General features: G+C 49.1%; 1 protein-coding gene and 1 pseudogene across 1 annotated transcript in view; one reads left to right on the forward strand and one right to left on the reverse strand.

Annotated features, from left to right (window-relative positions):
• Window positions 1–14,396, forward strand: part of LOC111958168 (zinc finger protein basonuclin-2-like) — a 55,151-nt pseudogene extending 40,755 nt beyond the window's left edge.
• The window catches only part of LOC111958246 (SET-binding protein), a 122,673-nt gene that overhangs the window by 84,349 nt on the left and 23,895 nt on the right, over window positions 1–14,429 (reverse strand). The gene's annotated exons all lie outside the window — the stretch shown is intronic.

Genomic DNA, 14,429 nt, shown 5'->3' on the forward strand with positions numbered 1-14,429 from the left:
GTCTGGTCAATCAACTCAGTACCACTTAGCTAGCCAGTCACGTCATGTTCCAAAAACTTTATTGTCCATTTAAGGTCAATGGTATTTTGTCTTTGGCTTCCATGACAGGAAAGCTAAAAGTGGCAGTAGACATGAGCTAAGGGCCAGTGAGGGACAAACAGGCTTGGTACCTCAGCCAATGGGCTCCCAGCCATGTATCCAGTGAGGGCCTAGACTCCACACGGACTTCTGACTCTAATAGAGTTCACTACACGTACCAAATGTGTCATGACAACATTACAACAGATTCCCAATGATTCATTTGGGCTGTGATGTGTTTACACGGATGTGATTCCTGACTAGAATCGAGCCATATGTTCTCATATACAACCGCTACATAAAAACTCCTAAATCAAGCTAAGCTCTTGGATCGAAATACCCAAAATAACAAAAGTAAAAGAAATAAAAGTGGGAGATTATTCTTGGCTATAGTTTTCATTTGAACTGTATTGAGTTTTGGATGAATTTACAAATAGGAGGGATGCGTTTAACAGGACATTCCACGAATAACTAAAAACACCTAGACAGATACCAGAAGGTAGGAAATCTGATTTGTGAACAAGCTAGAAATCAATTTATAGTGCCATTGCTTTATAGTGGAAAACAGGTTGCCCCGCGACCCCCCTTGCACCTGCAAACCCTCAACCTCATCCCCCTCCAGAGCCTTCTCCTTTCATCGCTAAGCTTGTGCTGCCAATCGTGCTCTTCCCTGTCAAGGGTCCCCGCCGGTACACACCCAGGGGACCAAAGCCATACCACCCGTAATAGAATCAACACCACAACAACGTCAGAGCTAAGGTAGCAGCACGACAAATTTGAGTAGAACCCATAAACCCAACCAAAAACCTTGCCGGCTAGTCAATATTCAAATAAAAAACACCATCACCTCATCCTCTCTTCCATTATCCACTAATTGTTTTCTAAATGATATCTACCCTCCTCTCTCCCTCTCTCTCCTCCTCTCCCCATTTACATCAGACAGTATATTTAAAGGAAGCAGGGWGTTCATTTCCCAGAACTCACCAGGAGCTCCCGTGAGGCTTCACTTCCCCTCTCCCCCGCCACCTCTAAGCCGCAGACAGACAAGTTCCTTTAGCGGCTATCGCTAACACWAACACTAGCCACCCCGACAGACCTGAGAGGACCTGGACATTAGCTAATCCATATTTATTGCATCTGGTCCCTCTTCCCCCGGCTTGTAATTTGTATGGAGAGACATATTAGCGCTAACACGCTAGCCCTGGCAACAACAGGTTCAGACTGGTGTGAGATGCTACACGTCTGAATTGACTTAGCGTTAGCCTCGCGGGACCTAGCGGGAGGGAAGGTACTGGCTAGCAGGACTTGTCTGGCCGTATTGAGTTTCTGTGATGGCTGTTTAGCTTGTAGCTATGTGGGGGCAGAGGGGGGGAACAGAGGGTGCCCCGGCTCAATGAGTTTACTGACAGGAACCCTTAGACCACAGGGCCAGGGATCGATAGTCCCTGCACTGAACTACACAGCACCGCCAGACGAGACAGACCCAAACAACGGGGGATAGTATTACATTAAACACAGTCACTCACAGACGTGTACTTACACACACATACATGTACTTACACACACTTACATACCGGTACATGTGTGTTCATACTGGCTTTATTGATATGAAAATGCTTATGTCTCTGATTAACAGCACGCATTCCCACACACAACACACACAACACACACCACACACAACAACACCACCACACACACACACACACACACACACAACACACACACACACACAACACACACACACCACACACACACACAGACATGTCACCTCTGGAGGTTATGTTTTCCTCCCTTGGTCCTGGAACCCAGTTTCCAGGTGGTCCCATGTGTCCCTCTGAACAAACACTGTCTCCCTCTCCACTTCCTCCGTGTCACAGGGCCAGCCCCGACATTGTGTGGCCGCCGCCCACCGTGCAGCCCCGTGATTGCCAGAGGGTCACGGAGTTAACATTTGCTAAAGGAAGTTACACGGCTGGATATGGGGAGTTGACAGTCCTCTCGTCACGTCTCTGGTCTTGCCAGGTATCACAGAGGTTTGGGTTCCTGCCTCACAACAATAAAATAAACAATGAACTTGTTAAGGGCCTGTATGACCCTCCCAGGGCTCCCTATTGAACCAAAAAGCTTTCGTTTTTCAGCTCTGTAGTTCTACCGGAGTAGACTAGAGTAGAAGATGGAATACGTGTCGTCTGCCATAAAAACACATGTAGGGGTTTGGGAAAGGAGAACATTTGAAGTATTTCAGGTAGTGCTTGAAAACCACAGAGAGTGGAACGCACACCACAAACCTGTGTATTATAGCAGCCTGTCATTCACATATTGTAGCGCGGGGAATGAACGAGGGAACGAAGGAGGAATGGTGAAGCTAGTGGCTCTCCAGGGAAGAAGAGGTTTAGTAGACTGTGAGGAACAATGAAAATCAGAAAGTAGAGAGGTCCAGTGAAATGGACAGAGTGTTGCAGACCAGATGTGTGTGTGCATGGATGGCTCAAACACACACATACACACCAAGTCTACAAGGGCTCCATAATCTCACCTCCGGCATCCCCTGCCTTCTAAAACCTTTGTTTTCCTCTATCAGCGTCCTGATACATTCCAGTCTTTCGTTTCTCTCTACCTTTCAAAGCCACTTGGGTTTCATTTGAAGCGTCCAAAACTAAAGCTATTCAACCAATGTATTCCATGTGCTACACGCACGCAAATGGCAAGGCAAACTGTTGTGCTTGATTTATTTTGGGGGTCTTGTGTGTTTTGATGGTCTATAGCGTTTCTTCATGTATACGTTACAGTGCAGAGAGGCTGGGCACATGGTGATATGTTTATTTTTGCAGTAGTAATCACCACTATTACTTATGACAGTAGACAGGCCCTGGAACAGGGCCCTGCGAGACACCACACACGCGCACGCCAAGTATGTACACTAACACACAAAAGAAAACACACATTGTGGCCCAAATGCATACTAACAGATACTTGCGCCACGCACACACCGAACACACACACACACACACACATTCTCCAGGCGCCACTGGCTATGTGAACTGCTGTGCCACAGGATAGATGTGTTCTGGCACTCAGGTGGGTGTTGAAATCACACTGCAGCAACATTGCCACCACCTCTCAAAGATGAATGGCCGACCCACATGCCAAGCAACAATCCAGAGAGCCATTTAAACCAGAGCGGCTGAACCATTGTAATTTGAAACGGGGGGGCGACAATTTCCTACTTAAGTATACCTTTTACTTTCCTCGTGGACACTTGAACAGAAGCCTGTTCATGTTTATCATTTCAAAGCAAACAGCAACAATTAGATTTCCCCCGTCAAACACGCAATACAATCGATCTTATCTATTGTTCCTTGGGGACCAGTCATGTTAACAGCTTGTTATTGCTCTGTCATTTCAAGTGATTAGAGTGAACAGCCAGATGTACTGCACTATTCTACATGCATGTCTTGTTGCCGGGCAGTTGCTCTGATAAGCCAGTGTGCTCTGATGAGCCAGTGTGCTCTGATAAGCCAGTGTGCTCTGATAGGACAGTGTGCTATGCTGTAAAGCGTGGTTGAATTTTGCGAGACGCTACAATGACTCCCAGTAACAACGACAAAAAACATGTGCATACTTCTCTGGGACCCCATACCCCCGTCTAGGGCCCCTGGTGTTGAAAGCAGGAAAGAGGCAGCAGGCAGGCAGGCAAGGCAGGGAAGTAGGCAGGGAGGCAGGCAGTGAAATAGGGTACAGAGCTGCCGTGGAACCAGGGGGTGGAGAGTGGTGGGGGTTGAGTTAATGGTCTTGCATCTCCTGGCAGCATGTCAATAATGGCTCTAATCACATTAAGTAAAGAGTCCATTAGCTTATTCTCTCCTCTCTCTGCTGCATGCTAGCCTAGTAAAAACACAGAGGCAGAGAGCTCCCCTAATGGTGTGTTATAGACACCACTATCCTGCAGGATATGATGATGGGAGACACTGAAAATCACCATGTGCAGATGGAGTCAGTACATTGTGTGTGTTTTTGTCTATTTTTATCAGTCAGTCTCGTACTCGTATTTCAGTTTACAATGAGCACTGTGTAGGGAATTGGTTATCTGTGTATTAAATAGTTGTGGTTCATCACAGGTAAGAATGGAATAGAAATCATATTTGGTGCATTTACATAAATGGCAAGACGTGGGATTGATGTTTATTGGCTTGAGGAACTGTATTAAATTATAATTCATTACACCTCGGCTTTCTCTTGTAAGATATGGGCACACACAGACTATGAGATTAAGTGATGATTAGTGAAGGTTGGAACCTCATTCTCAAGTGTCATTAGTCCATATTAGGTAGAAAACGCAACAAATATCAAGTATCAATGTTTTACTTGTCCTCGCTCCAGCGGGCTAATCTTCAAACAGATCAGATGTGTTTCTCTCCGTCAACTGCTTAAGGATAATGGCTGTTAAGGGGGGACAGTATTACACTGAGGGAGAACAGAAACAACACATACATACATCAGAAACAACAGAAACATACTGTAAGCCAACGAGCAGAAGCCAAGGAGCAAATGGTGAGCACATGTTAATGCACCTTCCTCCCGTGGTCCTTGCCAAAATAGTAATCAAGACAAAGGAGATGTGATATAAGAGGGAGAGAAAAGGAGGACATCACACCCAAAGCAGCCCCTTCCCTCCACCCCCCTGGACAGACAGGCCATTTCTCAGCCGCCTCACTGCTCCTTTCAGCCCTGGAGGAGGACAGCGGCCCCCACATCTGTCTCCCAGGCCCAGGACAGACCGGCCTGGCCGCGTCCAAACGCTGCACATCACACGAATCATCCTCAATTAATGTGAAACATCAGCGCGCCCTCCTTCTCTCCTCCCACTCTTTCTCTTCATTTATTGCTCCCTCACTTCTCAGAGGAGTCCCCCTGGGTGGTTTCTGGTCCGCTGTGTTTTACACTGTAGACCGAGGATACGGCTGCTAGCACAGCGCTAGCTAGCCAAAACGTTACTTGGATGCCTTGTGAAAAGAGACAGCGAAATCAATAGATCGGTCCAAGCCCGGCCAGACGTGCTCAAGATTTAACTGCTGCAGGCGCATCTTGAAAGGTTCTGATCTGATCTGAAGCCTGGGCCGCTCCAAAGATTTTTTTTCTGCTCCACTGCGGCGCAGAGGCCCTGAAATGGCTTCCATGTGTCGCCCCATCTGCACCTCTGCTGGGCTGTGGCCAAAGGACCGTCCTCCTTCCCTTTGAAGAGATGCGAGGGACAGCTTTAAAACAACCAGAGGTTACCAGACACTCTTTAGGTGCAGAAAGAGAGAGACCCTGGAAAAAAGAGGAACAGCTCACCCTGGCCACTTGGATGTCAAGGAGTGCCAGAGAGTGACTCACCCTCTCTGTCCTGGTAGAAAGGCCCTAAACCACCTGCATGCAACCACCACTATAAATTTCACTCCACTCGATTAGCCCTAAGCAACAACCGACACGTCGTCATGAATATTTTACCAAAGCCTTGAGTTAAATCAGGTTGGAGAGCAACCAGGCAGGGAGGCAGGCCAGGGTATCTCTGGCTAGTCTGCTTGAATTGCTTGACACTGTGTCTGGTTCTCAGTGAAAAAGCAGTCACATTCACTCACACTGCAGAGAGAGCAGACCCCAGTCATTCTGGCTCTGATGGAGTCTCTGCCACTGATGAGCATCATATTGACCACGACCTGTCAGCTCTGGTTTAATTGAATAACGGAAAAGGCATCAACCCGGATTCCATATCTGATCTGCCTCCCCCTCCCAAGTTCTAATAAGAATGATGAAGTGCCGCAGCAGAAGGGCCATGTGTAGACTTTTATTGAATCCCACCTGGTTTAGACGTCAGGGTGTCTTTTTAAGGGCGGCTGGGATGTTATATGAAAACAGGATGATCTCTCCAGGCCTGGCTGGTTGACTCTCACTCCCCTCAGGGGTCATCATGAGTCCTTTAAGATCATCCCCCCACTCTCTCTCTCTTCTCTCTGTAGTTGATCTTTCCATCTCCCTGTTGGAACGAATGAGTCCCTCTCTCTCTCTCTCTGCTTTCTGACAGACTGTTTCTGATTGTTTCAGTGTCAGTGTCAGTTTCTTGTTTCCTTTGAGTATTGTAATACATGACACCATTATCTAATAGCACTACTGTATCATTCAATTGGAAGTAAAAAAATTAAAAATGCCCTTTTACCAATCAGATATAATATGTAGGATAATGCGGAAAATAATGTAAAGCGTTCGCATCTTTAAAGTGTGTCCTCTCACATACAAAACATTCAGGTTAAATGAGAACATGGTGTTAGCTAAGCGTGATCGCAGAGTACCGGTTTCTTACAAATGTCCTCCCCACGTCTGGGTCGACCCTCTCCCCCGTGACCCATCATCACCATGCAGGAAGTGGTGCTGTTGTTCAACCAATGACCTCCGACCTTGCCACCAGAGAGCCAATGGGAGCGGAGCAGGGCTGGAGACAGCCCTAGCCCTCTGACTTGATGGCTCCAGGCACTGAGCTTTTGTGAACCCCATCCCCATGGCACCCCTCTCGCCACCACCACTACCCAAATACATTATCATGGGGCGATAGAAAGAGAAAAAAAGAATGGAGAAAGGGAGGGAGAGAAACAGAACATGGAGAAGGAAGCCACAAGGTTCAAGACCTTCTCAGATCACAAGAACTGTGCTTAGCCTCCCTTGAATGGCGAGCGTGGGGATAGAGGCAGTTTCTTTTCACGGGGATAAGAGAGCGGCGAGGGATCAATAGGGATTCCCTGGTGTCTTCTGGGGGAACGCGCACTGCAAGCCGATTGGTGGATCAATGTGGTTCCCAGGGTTCAACTCCAACGCCACGGCCAGCCAGTAGTCTCCTTCGCGGCGAAGGTGATACATACAGCCGTGTGGTTGGCTGGTTGCATCGCTCTGCCCTTTGAATCTGCCTCAAGCGTAGCCAGCCTATGCATTGTAGCCTACATCTATTAGGGCCAAGATGCACTACTGTATATAATGTATGTATGTGTCTATTGAATGGCATTATCATAAAGCCTAGAAAGACTGATAACCCCCATTATGACATCTTTAGTTCTATCTGGGTCACAGATCCCCCTATTCCACAAACCCCAGAACACGACTGTCGACTGTACTAACAGCCCATAGGATATTAATGGTTGATATTAGCTTTGTTTGCCTTGCGTGAGGAGTGCAGGATCTCTCTCCATTTCCTGCCAAATAGACTGGGTCATTGGTTATGATAGGTGATGATTAGTGAAAAGTATGTGTATGTTTTCCTTCTAGTCCTCTATGTAAATCCTCCCAGCTCCCAGCTCCTCTCTCTCTCTCTCTCTCTCTCTCAGCGCAGCCTGTTAATACTAGCGCTACAGCTAATTGTATAATTGCCTGTTTTGTTTTAATCTGACAGCGTTGCCCCGGCCCCATAACAAGGCCATCATTTGTTCATCTTCTCCTGTCAGCCATAATTTAACCAGGCAGGTTGCTGGGCCGGGCGCCCCCGACAACACCCGGGCACCTCCGCTACTAGCAAACATTACCGGGGAACGCCGCTAGCGAGCCAACGGTTTGCAAGATAAATAAACACAGCCGTCGTCGGGCGGATTAATTCCGAGTGACACGGACACGGTGGATAAACTAATAATGTAGAGGGGGTAGAGGGGCCGTCCACTAGATTAAGTGTGTATCCTACTGCCGCTTCTCTGCTGTAATTATTGTTTAATTGTCATTAACCTCACAAACGGAGGTTTATCCGCATTGTTTAAAGGACTCTGGGATGTGTAGTGACAGGGTGATCTGTCATACCTCTGGAGGGAGGAGGAACGGGGCGAGGGGGAGGGATTAATGAGGTATTACTTGGGGATGGATGGAGGGGGCAGTGCTGGAAAATYCATGGGAACGAGAGGGCCAACATTAGGCTAATTGGGAGATGAGTGCCTCCTTGTAAAAAGTGCTTCTAATGGCACATTTGTTACTCACGCTGCGGCGGCGTCGCTAGACTAATGCGCTAATGCAGAGTGGGCTGCAAGAGGTGGTTAACACTACAGGGACTTTGTGTTTGTGTGCAAATATGTACATGAGCTGTCTCGGAATTTCTATCACCCAGGCTCTGAGATATGATATGTATACAGTGTGTATATACACACACACACACACACACACACACACACACTAGCTATTGTGGTGTTACACGTCATTTCTCATCTTCTAGGAAGTTAGCATTCAATTAACAAGCAGCGTTTGATTTACAAGTGGGGTTATCATTGCATATCTTTGTGTTTGAACGTGGATCGAGTCTCGTAGTGTAAGTCTATTTACATAAAAGTGCTAAAGAGTTGTTTTTGTATATAAAAGACATGAAGCCCAGTCATGATACCATCAAATAGCATTGCTTTGACTGAAATATGCAATGAAACATGTTCTTGTTCATTGTTGAATATGTTAGTTTTTATTATCTGTTAATATTTATTTTGTATTTTTTGTTGCCCAGCTCTTGTGGTCTGTACTTTGTACGTGTTACCATAAAACACGTTATTGCAAAATCTACTATTACATAGCGTAAACAGAGAGGGGTTATAAAATGGGTGAATAATAATGAGAATTTTCTGAAATAAAAAGCACATGAGGTTTCCCCCTGGACCAGGAACTGTAGTCAAGCTAATCTCCTCATATTGTTCACTCACTCTGGTTTGGTGTGGGGTTCAGTAAATGCAAGCTTGAGTTTCTCCCTCACCCTCTCTCTCCTGTCTGTGTTTCTATCCCCCCCTCTCTCTCTCCATCTATCTATCTCTCCCTGTCTGTCTGTCTCTTCCTCCATCAGTCTCTCCCCTTCCGTGGCCTAAGCCCCTGTTGACTGTGCTCCAGGGAATCTGGAGCGGAGCAGAACAGTGGACGGAGGCTGGGCCGTGTGTGTTTTCCTAGCCCCCACTGTAGTACGGGCCCTCTCTCTCTCTCCATAGCCGTAGTACTGACCTGTATGGTGATTGAACAACAAGCAGGGATGAAGGGATGGGAGGGAAGAATATGATAAGAACATAAGCCCTACTTGTCTGTGTCCGGACAGTGTTCTGAAAAGCACAAGGATAAATTGCATGTGGTGGGTTTTTAAGGGGACTAGGACTGCCAAGTGGTGGCGTGACCTTTGAACCTTTGAACCAGCGATGGCTGACTCTCTCCTCAGGGGTCAGGGTAAGTGAGGAACATTTATTGTTGATTATCTGCGCAGTGTAGCCTAACTTTTTATTGGGCATCTTCTAATCCATAACCTACTTCTGACAAAATTTGCTGTATTGTATTTCATTAGTGTCACTTTGTAACAGTAAACAGATCCAAAATAGTACCACGTATATTGGAATGTGTCATAGCTATTCATTCTGTACCAATCATTTGGTGAGTTTGTGTCCCTTGTGCGTACGTGCCTGTTGTGTACTTGTCAGTGTATTAACGTATGTGACCCTTATTCTAACTCCGTTGTACATTTCAGAGTGACTATTTCTGAGCAATATCTCCATTTCTTATCTTTCTGCCTAATTATACACTTTCTAATTTAACTTTTTTCAATGGAATCCGATGGAAATCCACATGCCCCAACGACCATGCAGCTATGAAATAATAGTGCCCAGGCTACAATTTAAAGTCATACCTCCAGGCGAAAAACTCACACACACAGAATGAAAGTGTAAAATGTTTTTTTAATGTATATTTAACAACAAATAACCCCAGTTACTATTGATGTTCAGTCTCCCAAGGATTCATTTGTCTTCTATGTCTCAGGGCATGATGTGCAACCACTCTCTATCTACCCCCCCTCACTCACACACACACACACACGCATGCAGACACACATGAACACACACCACACACTTCCTTCCATTCTCTCTCTCCCTCTGTCTTGTTAAACATTTATCTTGTGTTTTTCCCTTTAAGGCCCTTGGTGATGTTGTATTTTACACCCTTTTAGATTCCAGTGTTGTATCTCTGATAGATTCTGCGCCAGGCGGAGAGAAGGAGCAGGGTGTGAACGGGGAACAGTACCCTAGCGATGCTTCTAATTGTTGTGGTTGCACTACGTCGTTCCCTTGAAGTCACACTTGACTGGGCAGAGGTCCCACAGGACCATGCAGAGTAAACTGTAGTGTTTATCCCCACCACTCATAATATAAACACACACACACACTCATGCATATATGCACACACACTCTCACACCATTGACAAAGTAGCAGCTCTGTAGTGCACACAGCCCCATTTTTCCCCCGTGTGAACAAGCAATGTCGGACTTAAGTTTGAATAAAATGTCTAGATAATTTATTAGCACTAATGTTGAATCTCATACTAACACCTGTAGTCATACTAAAGTCTGTCATTCAAATACATTGTTTAGTTGACAGGATGTGTCAATCTCTGTTAGTGATTTGYTGGGTTCCACCCYCCCAGTACACAGTCAGAGCACYAGTGGGTTCAGAGTGAGAGACAACAGAACTGGGTCAGTATTCTGTGTATCAAAGCTCTGAGCCCGACCGCAAACCCCTTCAGTTCAGGTTCAGGTCTTGCCAAGATTCCTTTCCCAGAATCCATTGCCATGTCTCGACGTTTGGCAATTGACGCGCATGTTTGTTCAAAACTCGAGGCGTTTTATTTTTCTGTGGTTAATAGCACCATCTCCAAAAGAGACGGCCGCCAAGGAAAGTGCTCCTCTTGGAATAATGCTTAGAGCTCTCCCATCGGAGTCATTCTGTTCTCCCAGGATGGAAACTTTGTTTCCCACGCTTCCACAGGGCTCCACAAGCACAGGGTTGGGAAACACCAAGGCCGATGTAAAATATGTCCTGTCAACATTTACTTGATTACATTTCCCGCTCCCTCCCGCCTTCTCTCCATAGGCAGTGTAAATGCAAGCACATGCGTTTTCCTCTTGACACGGTCACACTGGTAAAGTATGGCTGCTTCATTAGTATTGAATCTGATGGGAGATATGCATCCCGTAAACCTCATTAACATAAAGCAGAGTAAAGACTGACCCCAGGTCTGTTCTTAATGAACGTGATGCCAGATCGGTGTCACCTCCAAAGACAAATGAACATGGGTGTTATTATTTTAATGTCCAAGTTGATTTAACCCCCCACAGACTGATATTCCTAACTCCATTTTACTTGACTCTTATCTCTGAGGGAATGTAATGAACAAACTACGAAAAATGGCTGCCAAGTAGCAAGGTACGATTAGTGGCTCGCGCTAATTAATCCATTATTTCTTTTAGCAGCCTTTTCTCTCCCCGGCTGTCATCGCGGCAGTAAACATAGCGGAGCTGCGTGCCGTGCACTGTTCTGAGGGACTCTCAGCGAGAGTTCACATCTTTCACGGGCTGTTTTTGTTAAACAGTCTCACAGCGAATAGATCAACGTCCCCAGAATTGGTTAGAATTCACAGGTACCCACTAATAGCCCACCAGCCCCACCGGCCCAGCGGTCTCCATTTGTTTGCTTTTAGACTTTATTAAACTCTGCCTGTTCTCTCGCTGTGTGCCTAATGACTGTGTATGCATAGCTGATGAAAGGTAAAGAAGGAAGGAGAGAAAGGAGGAAGGGAAAGAGGGACAGGGAAGAGGAGGAGGGTTATTATCAGAGCTCTATTATCAATCTTTACTTGTCGCTTCAGGGCCTCTGAATTTCATGAGCCGATAACAACACCACTTCCCTGCTCCCTTCCTCCCCGCTCCCTCTCACCTCAGACCGACCACAGTGATTATGCACAATCAAACTTGGTGTTTGTCTATTCTCTCTTGTCTTTCCATTGGCCTCTAGGATGTTGCGGGCAAGGTGCTGGACCGCTGGTCCATTATGTCTCGGGAAGAGGAGATCATCACCCTGCAGCAGTTCCTTCGTTCGGAGAGACCAAGTCCATCGTGGAGCTGATGGCCATCCAGGAGAAGGAGGGTCAGGCGGTCACCGTGCCCTCCTCCAAGACCGACTCAGGCATCCGGACGTTCATCGAGAGCAACAGCACGGGACGCGGCCGAAGCCCAGCCTCCTCAACCACATGGAGACCGAGAGCCGTCCAGCATCCATCACTTTGAGAACATCCCTAACAGTCTGGCCTTCCTGCTGCCGTTCCAGTACATCAACCCTGTGTCGGCCCCCATGCTGGGCCTGCCCCCAATGCCTGGCGCTGGAGCAGTCGGGCCTCCGGGTCCTCCACGACCGGGACCGCGAGGCCAGCCTACCCAACCAGGGCGAGCCGGTGGAGAGCAGCGAGTCCGAAGTATCCCTCAGCCCTTTCCGCAGCAGCGTCAGAGCCCCAGCCGCATCGGAGCCCTGGGGGCATAACAACGCCATCGAGCCCAAACAGGAGCCAACAACCGGGCATCACCCATCTCGCCCACTCCTTCCAGCCAGCCGTCCCAGCAGCAGACGGAACAACAGCAGCAAGGCCAGCAGCAGCAAGGCCAGGGGCAACCCGGGACCCCACGGCCTAGGTCCAACTCCCTCAACGACCACCAGGCCCACCACCACTTTGTGAAGAGCGAGCAGTCCAAGAGCATCACCCACTCATCCTTCTCCTCTAAGATGCACCGCATGCGCCGCATGGAGCCACCTCACGCAAGGGCCGCGTGTGCTGCAACTCGTGCGGCAAGACCTTCTACGACAAAGGTACGCTGAAGATCCACTACAACGCCGTGCACCTCAAGATCAAGCACCGCTGCACCATCGAGGGCTGCAACATGGTATTCAGCTCGCTGCGCAGCCGCAACCGCCACAGCGCCAACCCSAACCCACGCCTGCACATGCCCATGCTGAGGAACAACCGCGACAAGGACCTCATCCGTGGGTCGGGCCCCGGCACGCCCGTCATCTCCAGCGCCAAGAGCGGCTTCACCCTCACCAGCCCCGGACGGCCGCCTCTGGGCTTCGCCACCCCGCCCCTGGACCCCATGCTCCAGTCACCCCTGCAGAGCCCACTGGTCTTCCCCTCCCTGAAGTCGGTGCATCCCATCCAGCCGGTGCCCCCTTTCTACCGTACGCTGCTGTCCCCACAGCACCTGGTCAGTCCTCCAGTGTCACTGCCCACCAGCCCCATCCTGCCCTCCACCACCAACAGCACCTCTCTGATGGACCAGCAACATCAGCTCCTGGCTGCCGCCGCGGCCGCAGCCTCCCACAACGCCCACAATATGTCCTCTGAAGGTGGGCTAATGTCCCACCACAGGCTGCCCACCCCCAGTATCCCCCAGCAGGATCCAGCTGCTGCCACCAACACGGACCCCACCCCCAAGAAGAAGCCCCGTAAGTCCAGCATGCCGGTGAAAATCGAGAAGGAGGTGATTGACGTGGCGGACGAGTACGATGAGGACAAAGATGACGATGATGACGACAGCTGTCACCACCACCACCATCACCACCACCACCCTTCCTCCCACCTCCACCACAACAACATCAACGGAAACCGCAACAACAACAACAACAACAACAGCAGCGGAGGGAACAACAACGGCCACCACAGTGGCGGCAGCGGGCACCAGTCCCCCTCCCAGGATGAGATGAGCCCAGGCCTGATGAGGGGACACCTGATGAGYCARGACCAGGACGACTGCCGGGGAGAGGGACCCGGTGGAGAGGGTGGCAGGGGCGAGAGAGGAGGCCCAGGCGGTGAGCTCCGCTGCATGGACAGCTTCACCTCCGAGGACCAGGACCACGAGAGAGACTTTGAGAACGATTCGGAGACTTCGGACTCCAAGATGTTCTACCGCGAGGAGATGATGGAGGTGGAGGAGCAGCACCAGAGGCTGAGGCTCAACTCCTCCAGGAGCTCCAGAGTGGGAGGAGGCAACAACCTGGAAAAGGACCAGGAGGACCAGGAGGCCAGAGATGAGGAGGTGCAGCTGAGGAAGGAGATGGAAGACCCCAAGAGCCGCTCCTCACCCTCGCCCCACCAGCCCACCATCAAGATTAAGGAGGAGCTCAACGACCCCACCTACGACATGTTCTGCATGAGCCAGTACGGCCTCTACAATGGGGGCATGGCGGCCGCCGCAGCCGCCGCCGCCAGCATGGCCGCCCTGCACGAGAGCTTCATCTCCTCCATGAGCTACGGCGCCAGCCCGCCCAAGTTCCCCTCCTCGCACTCCCCRGAGGGAGAACTGTGCACCAGCCCCAACTCCAACGACCCCAAGATCTGCTACGTGTGCAAGAAGAGCTTCAAGAGCTCCTACAGCGTCAAACTGCACTACAAGAACGTGCACCTCAAAGAGATGCACGTGTGCACCGTGTCCGGCTGCAACGCCGCCTTCCCCTCCCGACGGAGCAGAGACAGGTGAGTGTCGTACAACACACACACATATACACACTAA

Source organism: Salvelinus sp. IW2-2015, linkage group LG33, assembly GCF_002910315.2.
Source record: "Salvelinus sp. IW2-2015 linkage group LG33, ASM291031v2, whole genome shotgun sequence".
Lineage (NCBI taxonomy): Eukaryota > Metazoa > Chordata > Actinopteri > Salmoniformes > Salmonidae > Salvelinus > Salvelinus sp. IW2-2015.